Source organism: Dermacentor andersoni, chromosome 10, assembly GCF_023375885.2.
Source record: "Dermacentor andersoni chromosome 10, qqDerAnde1_hic_scaffold, whole genome shotgun sequence".
Lineage (NCBI taxonomy): Eukaryota > Metazoa > Arthropoda > Arachnida > Ixodida > Ixodidae > Dermacentor > Dermacentor andersoni.
This window is the reverse complement of record NC_092823.1, coordinates 26,494,210-26,508,146: the sequence shown is the minus strand read 5'-3', so window position 1 is coordinate 26,508,146 and position 13,937 is coordinate 26,494,210. Positions and strand designations below refer to the sequence as shown.

The 13,937-nt window shown below is 48.3% G+C and overlaps 18 non-coding genes across 18 annotated transcripts; all 18 read right to left on the bottom strand.

Moving 5' to 3' along the window:
- Positions 1-1,893: 1,893 nt before the first annotated feature.
- On the bottom strand, positions 1,894-1,965 carry TRNAG-GCC (transfer RNA glycine (anticodon GCC)). The gene has a single exon. It is a non-coding gene; the product is annotated as a tRNA-Gly (tRNA).
- A 280-nt stretch (positions 1,966-2,245) lies between these two features.
- TRNAG-UCC (transfer RNA glycine (anticodon UCC)) lies at positions 2,246-2,317 on the bottom strand. Its single transcript has one exon. It is a non-coding gene; the product is annotated as a tRNA-Gly (tRNA).
- A 5,204-nt stretch (positions 2,318-7,521) lies between these two features.
- Positions 7,522-7,593, bottom strand: TRNAG-UCC (transfer RNA glycine (anticodon UCC)). The gene has a single exon. It is a non-coding gene; the product is annotated as a tRNA-Gly (tRNA).
- Positions 7,594-7,874: 281 nt separating this feature from the next.
- On the bottom strand, positions 7,875-7,946 carry TRNAG-UCC (transfer RNA glycine (anticodon UCC)). Its single transcript has one exon. It is a non-coding gene; the product is annotated as a tRNA-Gly (tRNA).
- Positions 7,947-8,577: 631 nt separating this feature from the next.
- On the bottom strand, positions 8,578-8,649 carry TRNAG-UCC (transfer RNA glycine (anticodon UCC)). Its single transcript has one exon. It is a non-coding gene; the product is annotated as a tRNA-Gly (tRNA).
- Positions 8,650-8,930: 281 nt separating this feature from the next.
- TRNAG-UCC (transfer RNA glycine (anticodon UCC)) lies at positions 8,931-9,002 on the bottom strand. Its single transcript has one exon. It is a non-coding gene; the product is annotated as a tRNA-Gly (tRNA).
- A 280-nt stretch (positions 9,003-9,282) lies between these two features.
- Positions 9,283-9,354, bottom strand: TRNAG-UCC (transfer RNA glycine (anticodon UCC)). Its single transcript has one exon. It is a non-coding gene; the product is annotated as a tRNA-Gly (tRNA).
- A 280-nt stretch (positions 9,355-9,634) lies between these two features.
- Positions 9,635-9,706, bottom strand: TRNAG-UCC (transfer RNA glycine (anticodon UCC)). The gene has a single exon. It is a non-coding gene; the product is annotated as a tRNA-Gly (tRNA).
- A 279-nt stretch (positions 9,707-9,985) lies between these two features.
- Positions 9,986-10,057, bottom strand: TRNAG-UCC (transfer RNA glycine (anticodon UCC)). Its single transcript has one exon. It is a non-coding gene; the product is annotated as a tRNA-Gly (tRNA).
- Positions 10,058-10,336: 279 nt separating this feature from the next.
- On the bottom strand, positions 10,337-10,408 carry TRNAG-GCC (transfer RNA glycine (anticodon GCC)). Its single transcript has one exon. It is a non-coding gene; the product is annotated as a tRNA-Gly (tRNA).
- A 982-nt stretch (positions 10,409-11,390) lies between these two features.
- Positions 11,391-11,462, bottom strand: TRNAG-UCC (transfer RNA glycine (anticodon UCC)). Its single transcript has one exon. It is a non-coding gene; the product is annotated as a tRNA-Gly (tRNA).
- Positions 11,463-11,741: 279 nt separating this feature from the next.
- On the bottom strand, positions 11,742-11,813 carry TRNAG-UCC (transfer RNA glycine (anticodon UCC)). The gene has a single exon. It is a non-coding gene; the product is annotated as a tRNA-Gly (tRNA).
- Positions 11,814-12,094: 281 nt separating this feature from the next.
- On the bottom strand, positions 12,095-12,166 carry TRNAG-UCC (transfer RNA glycine (anticodon UCC)). Its single transcript has one exon. It is a non-coding gene; the product is annotated as a tRNA-Gly (tRNA).
- Positions 12,167-12,446: 280 nt separating this feature from the next.
- TRNAG-UCC (transfer RNA glycine (anticodon UCC)) lies at positions 12,447-12,518 on the bottom strand. The gene has a single exon. It is a non-coding gene; the product is annotated as a tRNA-Gly (tRNA).
- Positions 12,519-12,798: 280 nt separating this feature from the next.
- TRNAG-UCC (transfer RNA glycine (anticodon UCC)) lies at positions 12,799-12,870 on the bottom strand. Its single transcript has one exon. It is a non-coding gene; the product is annotated as a tRNA-Gly (tRNA).
- A 281-nt stretch (positions 12,871-13,151) lies between these two features.
- On the bottom strand, positions 13,152-13,223 carry TRNAG-UCC (transfer RNA glycine (anticodon UCC)). Its single transcript has one exon. It is a non-coding gene; the product is annotated as a tRNA-Gly (tRNA).
- A 276-nt stretch (positions 13,224-13,499) lies between these two features.
- Positions 13,500-13,571, bottom strand: TRNAG-UCC (transfer RNA glycine (anticodon UCC)). Its single transcript has one exon. It is a non-coding gene; the product is annotated as a tRNA-Gly (tRNA).
- A 280-nt stretch (positions 13,572-13,851) lies between these two features.
- On the bottom strand, positions 13,852-13,923 carry TRNAG-UCC (transfer RNA glycine (anticodon UCC)). Its single transcript has one exon. It is a non-coding gene; the product is annotated as a tRNA-Gly (tRNA).
- Between the last annotated feature and the right edge of the window lie 14 nt (positions 13,924-13,937).

Here is a 13,937-nt window from a genome sequence, read left to right as displayed (position 1 = left end):
CAACGAAATGCGGCCGCCGTGGCCGGGATTCGATCCCGCGACCTCGTGCTCAGCAGCCCAACACCATAGCCACTGAGCAACCACGGCGGGTGAGCTTGCCGCTTTCTCGTCGACAGGCCACGCACATTGAGTGTCCCTATTTTTAAGCCATGTTTAGAAAGCTGAGGGACAGACGGACTACTTGGCGTCTGATGCAAGTTTACTGGTAACGGACTTACAGCCCTGGACTGGACGACATCGTTAAATGGCTCCGCCACACTGGTCGAAGCCCTCGCGTCTTCCTTGTCGGCACACATCATGGAAACTGCAACGTACACGTCCACCCTCAGTTCATTCGTTCCTTACTACAAACCAGCGGGCCCCCTATGGGAGGGGCACTGCTGGCGCTGTCCTCTTGTCCGGAGGCACGTTCGGTTTGGGTTTCAGCGAAAGCCGCCGAGAGGTGGTAGTCTTGGCAGGCGGTCCTTCAGCTGCACTCCGGTCTTCTCCTTTTCCAGCCTTTCCAACGCTTTCATCTCGTGGTCTTTTTGAGACAGCGGTTGAATGGCCGCTATTCACCGCCTCTGCGCTGCCGCCGACGATTCCAGAGCTCTCGTCCATGGTCTTCTCGGCGGTTCCGAGCACAGCTTCGCCTTCTTCGCTGCTTTCTGTCGCCTGCTTCTGTGCCATCTTGTCTTGTTTGCTGGCTTCCTCCGGCTGCTCTTTGTCATGGCTCGTAGCGGCTGGCGCCTCGTCAGAGTTAGGCTGGACCTCACCCGCCCCAGCTGTGTCCTCTGCGTCAGCTTGATCCATTAGGTGTTCGTTTATCACGTCGCTCTTGCCAAACCCTGTCACATTCGCGTAACTTCGCACGCACTGGGTATCTTCGTGGCCGAAGCGACGACAGATCCCGCAACGTGGAACGCGGCACTCGCGCCGTATATGACCGGTGCCGTGACACCGGAGGCAGAGCGGTGCTCTGCCAGGCACCAACACGAGTGCGTGGTCCTCGCCGACACGTAGCTGATGCGGAAGATCTTCTGTGGTAAGGCCAGGTTTCAAGCATAAAGACACGAGTCTTGTGTGCGACCCTTTGTCACTGCATCCGGCTACACGCCACTTTTCCTTTGACATCTCGGTCACTGTTCCGAAGGGTGCCAGCGCCGCTCGCACGTCCTCATCTGGTGTGGTGTGCAGCAGCCAGTAAAGCTTCATGCGTACGTCTTGGTTGCGTGGGTCAATCACCAAACATCGCTCACCCTTCACAGTTAACGCTTCCGTAGTCAGCAACTTCTGCTTTCCTTTTTCATCTTTGAAGGTAATAGCCCATACGTGATTCATTTGATAGGCTCCTAAAGCCAACACTTCCGGCATCAACTGCAGACGGTCTAGCGCGTCTCGAAAATGTTCTACGCGATAGGGCCTCGCCTTGACATCCCCGTGCAAAAAGACGGTATTAGAGACGGTCGTACCTTTCGGGAATTGCGGCAAAATAATCTGGTACTCCTGTGTAGCAGCATCCATAAACCTGATACCGCGGCCCTTTTGGGCCGCAAACACCGCCCTTGCGGGAGCCGACATTCCGCGTCCGCACGCTGTGGTGGCCGGAAGTGGAATCCCTATACTACCGACGCGTGTTTCCGATTTTTTGAAGCAGTCCTACTTAAGTTGTTAATTGCAAGAACAGTGTCGACACAGCCGGAATGAAATGACGCCAAGTGCACGGAATGCAATAATTAGCCAGATGGAGTGCCTTCGCATTATGGTAATCTATGTGTACTGCGTTTTTTTTTTCTTTTTCACGATACAACTTCGCGCTTACCACGAATAAAATTAAAGGTAAATTTCACACGTGCCAACTGATAACGTGTATAGATACGGGGAGCTGACGTGTGGGCATGTGCACAAAATATTTGCGTCGGCCGGGAATCAAACCCGGGTCAACTGCTTGGCAGGCAGCTATGCTAACCACTATACCACCGACGCGTGTTTCCGGTTTTTTGAAGCAGTCCTACTTAAGTTGTTAGTTGCAAGAACAGTGTTGACACAGCCGGAATGAAATGACGCCAAGTGCACGGAATGCATTAATTAGGCAGATGGAGTGCCTTCGCATTATGGTAATGTAAGTGTACTGCTTCTTTTTTTTCTTTTTCACGATAGAACATGGCGCTTACCACGAATAAAAGTGAAGGTAAATTTCACACGTGCCAACTGATAACGTGTATAGATACGGGCAGCTGACGTGTGGGCATGTGCACAGAATGTTTGCGTCGGCCGGGAATCGAACCCAGGTCAACTGCTTGGAAGGCAGCTATGCTAACCGCTATACCACCGACGCTTTTTTTTTTTTTTTCTTTATTGCCAATCCTCGACATGTCACCACAACACACATTCCTTAAATGATATACACAGAAACGAAAGAAAAAGACAAAAAGGAAATAATGAATACAAAAACGGAACAAGAAACAGTAATATACACATTCGTTGCCGTCCGCTACTGTGGCATGACATTGTCGTATTAAAATTCCTTGAGCGCTGTCAGGGGTTCAACCCTCGGCAGCCACTCAGGAACAGGCTGTTGCAACTTCTGCACTTCTACATATTTTTGCATACATTCTCGAAAGTATAAACGCGCCGGTCGGGCATCCGGGTCACAATGGTAGCCCGCCATTCTTGCGCGCCATAAACAGTGGAGGCCTGTTAGCATGATAAGGTCGTACGGGAATCCTTCGTCATCATTAACTGCCAGAAACCTGATTCCGTGTGGATCTATCGGTAACTCCTTTTTCAAAGTCCTTTGCAACACGTCCCAGAAGAAAACCCCCTCCCAACAGTGGATGAAGACATGATCTATGCTTTCCGGTTTTTTACAAATGAGGCAGTGGGTTCCCCACGGCATGTAGAACCCACGTTGTTCCAGGAAAATTTTAACAGATAAGGTACCGGTATGTAATTTAAAGAAGAAAGATTTCGTGGCTGGTTGAACTGGCATCATCTTCACCCTTTTCAAGACGTCTAGGCCTGGGCCTCCACTGGACACGGCTCTGTACATGGGTACAAGCAATACACTATCACACAAATCACGGTATAACTTTTTCCGTTTTGCATTCCACAAATATTCACTTGAAAAACGAACACGCAAAAAAGAAACACTATCAACTATTTCCCGAAAGAACCCACGGACAGATCCTGGCATTATTTCGGTACCTACTACAAACTCGGGAAGTGATCTTGAAAGCCTCATTTGGATCACCGTGCGCAGAAATGGGTCGTTTGTATCTCGAAAGAAGAAGAATCTATTCACCAGTTGACGCAAGAAAAGGTGCGCCAACCCCAGACCACCATCCTTCACGCGTCGGAAGAGATTATCTCGGCTGCATCGCTCCCAGCTCGATGCCCACACGAATACAGCGAACACGCGGTGCAGTTTCTGCACATTAATCCGAGAGCACTGTAGGACCTGCATCACGTACCAGATCTTTGTCACGAGAAACGTGTTGCACGCTGTAGCTCGCGCGAACATGGACAAGTGAACGGCGTTCCATCGGTCGGCTTTTTCTTTTACTTCTTTTGTTCGCTCCTTCCAGTATTCGCTACTGTCCTTGTAGGCATCAAGGGGTGCGCCAAGGTACTTAACTGGCGTCGTGACCCAGGTTACGTTGGAAAAGTGGTCTGGTGTGGACGCCCATTCCCCGTGCCAAAACCCCAAACATTTCTGCCAGTTCACGAAGCTATTAGTGGCATTACCAAACTGTCTGACGATACTCACTGCGTTCAATACACTTTGCGTATCTTTACAACATACAGCCACATCGTCAGCATATGCCAATAACTTCACCTCTGCTGCTTGGAGGCAAAATCCCTTAATGTATTCATTTTCAATGATGGCCTGACATAGCGTTTCTATGTAAACACAAAACAGGAGTGGGCTGAGTGGACAACCCTGGCGAACGGAGCGCTTCACGTTAATGGGGGCCCCCAGCATTTGATTAATTATAAGTCTCGTATAGCAACTCCGGTACGCCATGGTCACCCCCTCAGTGATTATGTGGCCAAAATTAACATGTTGAAGGATGGTGAGCAATATCTCGTGAGAAACACAGTCAAATGCTTTCTCCAAGTCTAGCTGGAGGATCGCAACTGCCTCACACATGGCATCACAACACTCCAGCACACACTTCAACTTATGAATGTTAGTAAAGATGGTTCTTCCGCGAATTCCACACGTCTGGTGTGGGCCGACTACATCCTTAATGACTGACTGCATACGCCGTGCCAACACCTTCATCAATATTTTGTAGTCGCAATTAGTAAGCGCAATGGGTCTGTATGATGAAAGTTGCTTGAGCTTTTCGGTGTCTTCTGTTTTCGGTATTAGTACGGTATGGGACTGGCCAAAGGATGGTGGAAGTATTTTCAGTTCGTATGCTTCGTTGTAAACGGCGGTTAAGATATGAGCTAGGTGGCCTTTAAAAGATTTGTACCAGGCGGCACAAAGACCGTCTGGACCTGGCGACTTGCCAGGATTCAGGTCTTCGATGGCCTTCATCACTTCATGTTCTGTTAATGGTCGTTCTAAGGTTTCTTTAACTTCAGACGACAGCTGTGGCATTCGTTGCAAAAATAAATTATTAAAATCGTGCATGTTGACAGGCCTGAATGCAAAAAGTTTTTTGTAATGCTCAAGGAACGCATGCCCTATGTTATTGTTATCGGTTAATACCACCCCTTCATATTCAATGGCCTCAATCTGCTTACGTCTGGAATGTTTTTTTTCTAGTCCCATCGCTCTTTTCGTTGGCGTTTCCCCGCATGTTAGTCTTTCTGCTCTAGCACGCACGAGTGCGCCTCGATAGCGTTCTTCGTCGAACACTTCGAGCTTTTTCTTAACAGCGCGCATATCGTCTTGATAAGCGCCCGGTTGCTTGCATTCCAGCGTCGCCAATTTTGCCAGCAATGTTTTTAAATCCTTTTCACTGGCCTTTTCTTCATAACGCAGTACGCTACTTCTTTCAATTGCTTTCATTTTGATGGTTTGCTTCAACAACTCCCATTCCTCGCCAAACTTTATAGAACTATCCGTTGCAAAAGAATTCAGAGCAGCCACTACCTTTTCATTAAAAGTTTCATCTCGTAGCAGCTCAGAATTCATTTTCCACAGTTCCCAAACGAATTTGTTTCGTTCTTTCTTGCTGCCTACCCTGCATTTTACCAGGCAGTGATCCGAGAATGATATGGCCGTAACTGCATAGCACTGGCATTTTTCTACCAAATCGTATGATAGATAGATCCGGTCTAATCGTGCGTGACTTGTGCCCTGAAAGTGAGTGTACATCACGTCTCGGTCAGCCCGAAAACACTCAGCGACATCTTCTAATTCGAACTCATGTATAATTTGTGCGAGGATATCGCTGCTTTTGTCATAAACTACGCGTCGCGTAGACCTATCCTCAGCATTCAATACGCAGTTGAAATCCCCTACACAGGCTATTGTTTTTTGCACAGAGAAGTGATGCTTTAGGTTCAAAAAGAAAGTTGCCCTCTCTTGCACTGTATTAGGTGCATAAATGCACAACACGCGCCATTTGACATCGCAATAACTGAAATCACAAACGACAAGTCGACCGGAAGTGCACGAGAAGTAACCGTCAATAACCAGTCCTGGAAGCTTCCTCACGAACAACACACATCCCGCCGAAGTCCCTAAGGCGTGGCTCACTACCGTATAGTAGTTGTACGTGAACCTTTGCACCATGCTCCCGGTCTCCTCCTCGCCGTCTACCTTGGTTTCTTGCACGGCTAAAACGTCGAGGTCGTGGTCCACTAGTAGTCTGTAAACCTGACTCTGTTTCTTTTTGGCGGCCAGACCTCGAACGTTTAGCGTGCCGAGGCTAAGCGACGGGTTGGTAGCCATTACTGATTTAAACGGGAGGGGAGAAGGCCCGGAGCATGGTGCTCACCTTAACGTCTAGCTGACCGCTAGACGCCTCCGTGGCCATCCGGTGGCCGTCGTCCGAGTTCGTCTTTGGTCGGCTTCGGGGTGAGCCTGCGGTCAGCCTCCAAGTTCGGCTTAGGCTTGATGGTGGAGCGCCTTCCGGGTAGCGTCTTAGCGGGTGGTGGCTCGGAGTCACCGCCGGCCTTTCCGTCGACTTTCTCCTCGTGCTGCAGGGATCTCTTGACCGGTGCCGAGACGGATTCGACGCGGGCGCTAGCATGGGTCGCGTTGTCGTCCGCCTCTGCCTGCGTTGCATCCGTAGCTCGCTGGTGGCTCTCATTTTCTTGCGGGGCCGTCTGCACGCTCTCGACTGTAGCTGCTGGTTCCTTAGGGGGAGGGATATTATTCCTTCCTGCTTCGGCCTGCTTGGTCGTCGCGCTCGTTTCTGCCGCCACGTTGCTGTTTCCAGCACCCTTGGCCGCTTCCTCCGCCTCGGTCACGTCCATCATATGTTCTGATGCCGACGGCTCGCTCTGCGCCGAGCCCGCGGCTACTGCGTAAGAGCGTACACAGTCCGCGTCGTTGTGTCCAAAAAGCCTGCACCGGGAACAACGGGGAACCTTGCATTCTCGTCGAACGTGGCCAGAGCCCCGGCAGCGTAGGCACTGCATGGGGCGACCTGGGGCTACCACCAACGCAAGCTCGCCGGCGACGCGGATCTGGTGGGGCAGGTCGTCAACTTTCATTCCGGCTTTCAGCTGCAGCAGCACTGCTCGGGTCGTCGAGCCCTTGTCGGAAACGCCATCCACTCGCCAGCGCTCCCGGGTCACTTCCGTCACTTTGCCGAAGGAGGCCAGCGCGGTCTTGACGTCTTCGTCGTCCACCCCATGCAGAAGCCAGTGGATACGAAGCTTCACCTGTTGTTCCTTGGGGTCGATGACCAGGCAGCGACGCCCCTTCACCTGTAGCTCCTTCAGGGCAGCCAGCTTTTCGGCAGCCTCGGCTGTCTTCATCGTCACCGCCCATACATGGTTGATTTGGTATGCTCCAAGGGCGACGACGCCAGAGAGCATACCAACAGCTTGAAGCGCGTCCCGGAAATCTTCCACACGGAACGGGCGAACACGAGCGTCGCCGTGCAAAAAAACTGTATTTAAAACAATGCGTCCTGTAGGTAGCCGAGGCAAAATAATCTGGAAATCCTTATCTTCCTCCGTCGAAAGCCTGTTGCCGCGGCTAACAGCCGCATATGCCGCTCCATTGGAGCCCATGATCCTACGATCCGTTTAGCTCGGGAGCCGGAAGCAGAATGCTATACCACCGACGCGTGTTTCCGGTTTTTTGAAGCAGTCCTACTTAAGTTGTTAATTGCAAGAACAGTGTCGACACAGCCGGAATGAAATGACGCCAAGTGCACGGAATGCAATAATTAGCCAGATGGAGTGCCTTCGCATTATGGTAATCTAAGTGTATACGCGTTTTTTTTTCTTTTTCACGATAGAGCTTGGCGCTTACCACGAATAAAAGTAAAGGTAAATTTCACACGTGCCAACTGATAACGTGTATAGATACGGGCAGCTGACGTGTGGGCATGTGCACAAAATTTTTGCGTCGGCCGGGAATCGAACCCAGGTCAACTGCTTGGAAGGCAGCTATGCTAACCACTATACCACCGACGCGTGTTTCCGGTTTTTTGAAGCAGTCCTACTTAAGCTGTTAATTGCAACAACAGTGTCGACACAGCCGGAAAGAAATGACGCCAAGAGCACGGAATGCATTGATTAGCCAGATGGAGTGCCTTCGGATTATGGAAATCTAGGAGTGCATTCCTTTTTTTTTTCTTTTTCACGAGAGAACTTCGCGCTTATCACGAATAAAAGTAAAGGTAAATTTCACACGTGCCCACTAATAACGTGTATAGATACGGGGAGCTGACGTGTGGGCATCTGCACAAAATGTTTGCGTCGGCCGAGAATCAAACCCGGGTCAACTGCTTGGAAGGCAGCTATGTTAACCACTATACCACCGACGCGTGCTTCCGGTTTTTTGCAGCATTCCTACTTAAGCTGTTAATTGCAACAACAGTGTCGACACAGCCGGAATGAAATGACGCCAAGTGCGCGCAATGCATTAATTAGCCAGATGGAGTGCCTTCGCATTATGGTAATCTAAGTGTACTGCTTCTTTTTTTTTCTTTTTCACGATAGAACTTGGCGCTTACCACGAATAAAAGTAAAGGTAAATTTCACACGTGCCAACTGATAACGTGTATAGATACGGGCAGCTGACGTGTGGGCATGTGCACAAAATATTTGCGTCGGCCGGGAATCAAACCCGGGTCAACTGCTTGGAAGGCAGCTATGCCAACCACTATACCACTGACGCGTGTTTCAGGTTTTTTGAAGCATTCCTACTTAAGTTGTTAATTGCAAGAACAGTGTCGACACAGCCGGAATGAAATGACACCAAGTGCACAGAATGCATTAATTAGCCAGATGGAGTGCCTTCGCATTATGGTAATCTAAATGTACTGCATCTGTTTTTCTTTTTCACGATAGAACTTGGCGCTTACCACGAATAAAATTAAAGGTAAATTTCACACATGCCAACTGATAACGTGTATAGATACGGGGAGCTGACGTGTGGGCATGTGCATAAATATGTGCGTCGGCCGGGAATCAAACCCGGGTCAACTGCTTGGAAGGCAGCTATGCTAACCACTATACCACCGACGCGTGTTTCCGGTTTTTTGAAGCAGTCCTACTTAAGTTGTTAATTGCAAGAACAGTGTCGACACAGCCGGAATGAAATGACGCCAAGTGCACGGAATGCAATAATTAGCCAGATGGAGTGCCTTGGCATTATGGTAATCTAAGTGTATACGCGTTTTTTTTTTCTTTTTCACGATAGAGCTTGGCGCTTACCACGAATAAAAGTAAAGGTAAATTTCACACGTGCCAACTGATAACGTGTATAGATACGGGCAGCTGACGTGTGGGCATGTGCACAAAATATGTGCGTCGGCCGAGAATCAAACCCGGGTCAACTGCTTGGAAGGCAGCTATGCTAACCACTATACCACCGACGCGTGTTTCCGCTTTTTTGAAGCAGTCCTACTTCAGCTGTTAATTGCAACAACAGTGTCGACACAGCCGGAATGAAATGACGCCAAGTGCACGCAATGCATTAATAAGCCAGAAGGAGTGCCTTCGCATTATGGAAATGTAGGAGTGCATTGCTTTTTTTTTCTTTTTCATGAGAGAACATCGCGCTTACCACGAATAAAAGTAAAGGTAAATTTCACACGTGCCAACTGATAACGTGTATGGATACGGGGAGCTGACGTGTGGGCATGTGCACAAAATGGTTGCGTCGGCCGGGAATCGAAACCGGTTCAACTGCTTGGAAGGCAGCTATGCTAACCACTATACCACCGACGCGTGTTTCCGGCTTTTTGAAGTAGTCCTACTTAAGTTGTTAATTGCAAGAACAGTGTCGACACAGCCGGAATGAAATGACGCCAAGTGCACGGAATGCATTAATTAGCCAGATGGAGTGCCTTCGCATTATGGTAATCTAAGTGTACTGCTTCTTTTTTTTCTTTTTCACGATAGAACTTGGCGCTTACCACGAATAAAAGTAAAGGTAAATTTCACACGTGCGAACTGATAGCGTGTATAGATACGGGCAGCTGACGTGTGGGCATGTGCACAAAATGTTTGCGTCGGCCGGGAATCGAACCCAGGTCAACTGCTTGGAAGGCAGCTATGCTAACCACTATACCACCGACGCGTGTTTCCGGTTTTTTGAAGCAGTCCTACTTAAGCTGTTAATTGCAACAACAGTGTCGACACAGCCGGAATTAAATGACGCCAAGTGCACGGAATGCAATAATTAGCCAGATGGAGTGCCTTCGCATTATGGTAATCTATGTGTACTGCGTTTTTTTTTCTATTTCACGATACAACTTCGCGCTTATCACGAATAAAAGTAAAGGTAAATTTCACACGTGCCCACTGATAACGTGTATAGATACGGGGAGCTGACGTGTGGGCATGTGCACAAAATGTTTGCGTCGACCGGGAATCGAACCCGGGTCAACTGCTTGGAAGGCAGCTATGCTAACCACTATACTACCGACGCGTGTTTCCGATTTTTTGAAGCAGTCCTACTTAAGTTGTTAATTGCAAGAACAGTGTCGACACAGCCGGAATTAAATGACGCCAAGTGCACGGAATGCAATAATTAGCCAGATGGAGTGCCTTCGCATTATGGTAATCTATGTGTACTGCGTTTTTTTTTCTATTTCACGATACACCTTCGCGCTTACCACGAATAAAATTAAAGGTAAATTTCACACGTGCCAACTGATAACGTGTATAGATACAGGGAGCTGACGTGTGGGCATGTGCACAAAATATTTGCGTCGGCCGGGAATCAAACCCGGGTCAACTGCTTGGCAGGCAGCTATGCTAACCACTATACCACCGACGCGTGTTTCCGGTTTTTTGAAGCAGTCCTACTTAAGTTGTTAATTGCAAGAACAGTGTCGACACAGCCGGAATGAAATGACGCCAAGTGCACGGAATGCATTAATTAGCCAGATGGAGTGCCTTCGCATTATGGTAATCTAAGTGTACTGCTTCTTTTTTTTCTTTTTCACGATAGAACTTGGCGCTTACCACGAATAAAAGTAAAGGTAAATTTCACACGTGCCAACTGATAACGTGTATAGATACGGGCAGCTGACGTGTGGGCATGTGCACAAAATATTTGCGTCGGCCGGGAATCAAACCCGGGTCAACTGCTTGGAAGGCAGCTATGCCAACCACTATACCACTGACGCGTGTTTCAGGTTTTTTGAAGCATTCCTACTTAAGTTGTTAATTGCAAGAACAGTGTCGACACAGCCGGAATGAAATGACGCCAAGTGCACGGAACGCATTAATTAGCCAGATGGAGTGCCTTCGCATTATGGTAATCTAAGTGTACTGCGTTTTTTTTTCTTTGTCACGATAGAACTTCGCGCTTACCACGAATAAAATTAAAGGAAAATTTCACACATGCCAACTGATAACGTGTATAGATACGGGGAGCTGACGTGTGGGCATGTGCACAAAATATGTGCGTCGGCCGAGAATCAAACCCGGGTCAACTGTTGGAAGGCAGCTATGTTAACCACTATACCACGGACGCGTGCTTCCGGTTTTTTGCAGCAGTCCCACTTAAGCTGTTAATTGCAACAACAGTGTCGACACAGCCGGAATGAAATGACGCCAAGTGCGCGCAATGCATTAATTAGCCAGAAGGAGTGCCTTCGCATTATGGAAATCTAGGAGTGCATTGCTTTTTTTTTCTTTTTCATGAGAGAACTTCGCGCTTACCACGAATAAAAGTGAAGGTAAATTTCACACGTGCCAACTGATAACGTGTATAGATACGGGGAGCTGACGTGTGGGCATGTGCACAAAATGTTTGCGTCGGCCGAGAATCAAACCCGGGTCAACTGCTTGGAAGGCAGCTATGTTAACCACTATACCACCGACGCGTGCTTCCGGTTTTTTGCAGCATTCCTACTTAAGCTGTTAATTGCAACAACAGTGTCGACACAGCCGGAATGAAATGACGCCAAGTGCGCGCAATGCATTAATTAGCCAGAAGGAGTGCCTTCGCATTATGGTAATCTAAATGTACTGCATCTGTTTTTCTTTTTCACGATAGAACTTGGCGCTTACCACGAATAAAAGTGAAGGTAAATTTCACACATGCCAACTGATAACGTGTATAGATACGGGGAGCTGACGTGTGGGCATGTGCACAAAATATGTGCGTCGGCCGGGAATCGAACCCGGGTCAACTGCTTGGAAGGCAGCTATGCTAACCGCTATACCACCGACGCGTGTTTCCGGTTTTTTGAAGCAGTCCTACCTAAGTTGTTAATTGCAAGAACAGTGTCGGCACAGCCGGAATGAAATGACGCCAAGTACACGGAATGCAATAATTAGCCAGATGGAGTGCCTTCGCATTATGGTAATCTAAGTGTATACGCGTTTTTTTTTTCCTTTTCACGATAGAGCTTGGCGCTTACCACGAATAAAAGTAAAGGTAAATTTCACACGTGCCAACTGATAACGTGTATAGATACGGGCAGCTGACGTGTGGGCATGTGCACAAAATGTTTGCGTCGGCCGGGAATCGAACCCAGGTCAACTGCTTGGAAGGCAGCTATGCTAACCACTATACCACCGACGCGTGTTTCCGGTTTTTTGAAGCAGTCCTACTTAAGCTGTTAATTGCAACAACAGTGTCGACACAGCCGGAATGAAATGACGCCAAGTGCACGGAATGCATTAATTAGCCAGATGGAGTGCCTTCGCATTATGGTAATCTAAGTGTACTGCTTCTTTTTTTTCTTTTTCACGATAGAACTTGGCGCTTACCACGAATAAAAGTAAAGGTAAATTTCACACGTGCCAACTGATAGCGTGTATAGATACGGGCAGCTGACGTGTGGGCATGTGCACAAAATGTTTGCGTCGGCCGGGAATCGAACCCAGGTCAACTGCTTGGAAGGCAGCTATGCTAACCACTATAGCACCGACGCGTGTTTCCGGTTTTTTGAAGCAGTCCTACCTAAGTTGTTAATTGCAAGAACAGTGTCGACACAGCCGGAATGAAATGACGCCAAGTGCACGGAATGCAATAATTAGCCAGATGGAGTGCCTTCGCATTATGGTAATCTAAGTGTATACGCGTTTTTTTTTCTTTTTCACGATAGAGCTTGGCGCTTACCACGAATAAAAGTAAAGGTAAATTTCACACGTGCCAACTGATAACGTGTATAGATACGGGCAGCTGACGTGTGGGCATGTGCACAAAATGTTTGCGTCGGCCGGGAATCGAACCCAGGTCAACTGCTTGGAAGGCAGCTATGCTAACCACTATACCACCGACGCGTGTTTCCGGTTTTTTGAAGCAGTCCTACTTAAGCTGTTAATTGCAACAACAGTGTCGACACAGCCTGAAAGAAATGACGCCAAGAGCACGGAATGCATTGATTAGCCAGATGGAGTGCCTTCGGATTATGGAAATCTAGGAGTGCATTCCTTTTTTTTTTCTTTTTCACGAGAGAACTTCGCGCTTATCACGAATAAAAGTAAAGGTAAATTTCACACGTGCCCACTAATAACGTGTATAGATACGGGGAGCTGACGTGTGGGCATGTGCACAAAATGTTTGCGTCGGCCGAGAATCAAACCCGGGTCAACTGCTTGGAAGGCAGCTATGCTAACCACTATACCACCGACGCGTGCTTCCGGTTTTTTGCAGCATTCCTACTTAAGCTGTTAATTGCAACAACAGTGTCGACACAGCCGGAATGAAATGACGCCAAGTGCGCGCAATGCATTAATTAGCCAGGAGTGCCTTCGCATTATGGTAATCTAAATGTACTGCATCTGTTTTTCTTTTTCACGATAGAACTTGGCGCTTACCACGAATAAAAGTGAAGGTAAATTTCACACGTGCCAACTGATAACGTGTATAGATACGGGGAGCTGACGTGTGGGCATGTGCACAAAATGGTTGCGTCGGCCGGGAATCGAACCCGGGTCAACTGCTTGGAAGGCAGCTATGCTAACCGCTATACCACCGACGCGTGTTTCCGGTTTTTTGAAGCAGTCCTACCTAAGTTGTTAATTGCAAGAACAGTGTCGGCACAGCCGGAATGAAATGACGCCAAGTACACGGAATGCATTAATTAGCCAGATGGAGTGCCTTCGCATTATGGTAATCTAAGCGTACTGCGTTTTTTTTATATTTTTCACGATAGAACTTCGCGCTTACCACGAATAAAATTAAAGGTAAATTTCACACATGCCAACTGATAACGTGTATAGATACGGGGAGCTGACGTGTGGGCATGTGCACAAAATATGTGCGTCGGCCGAGAATCAAACCCGGGTCAACTGCTTGGAAGGCAGCTATGCTAACCACTATACCACCGACGCGTGTTTCCGCTTTT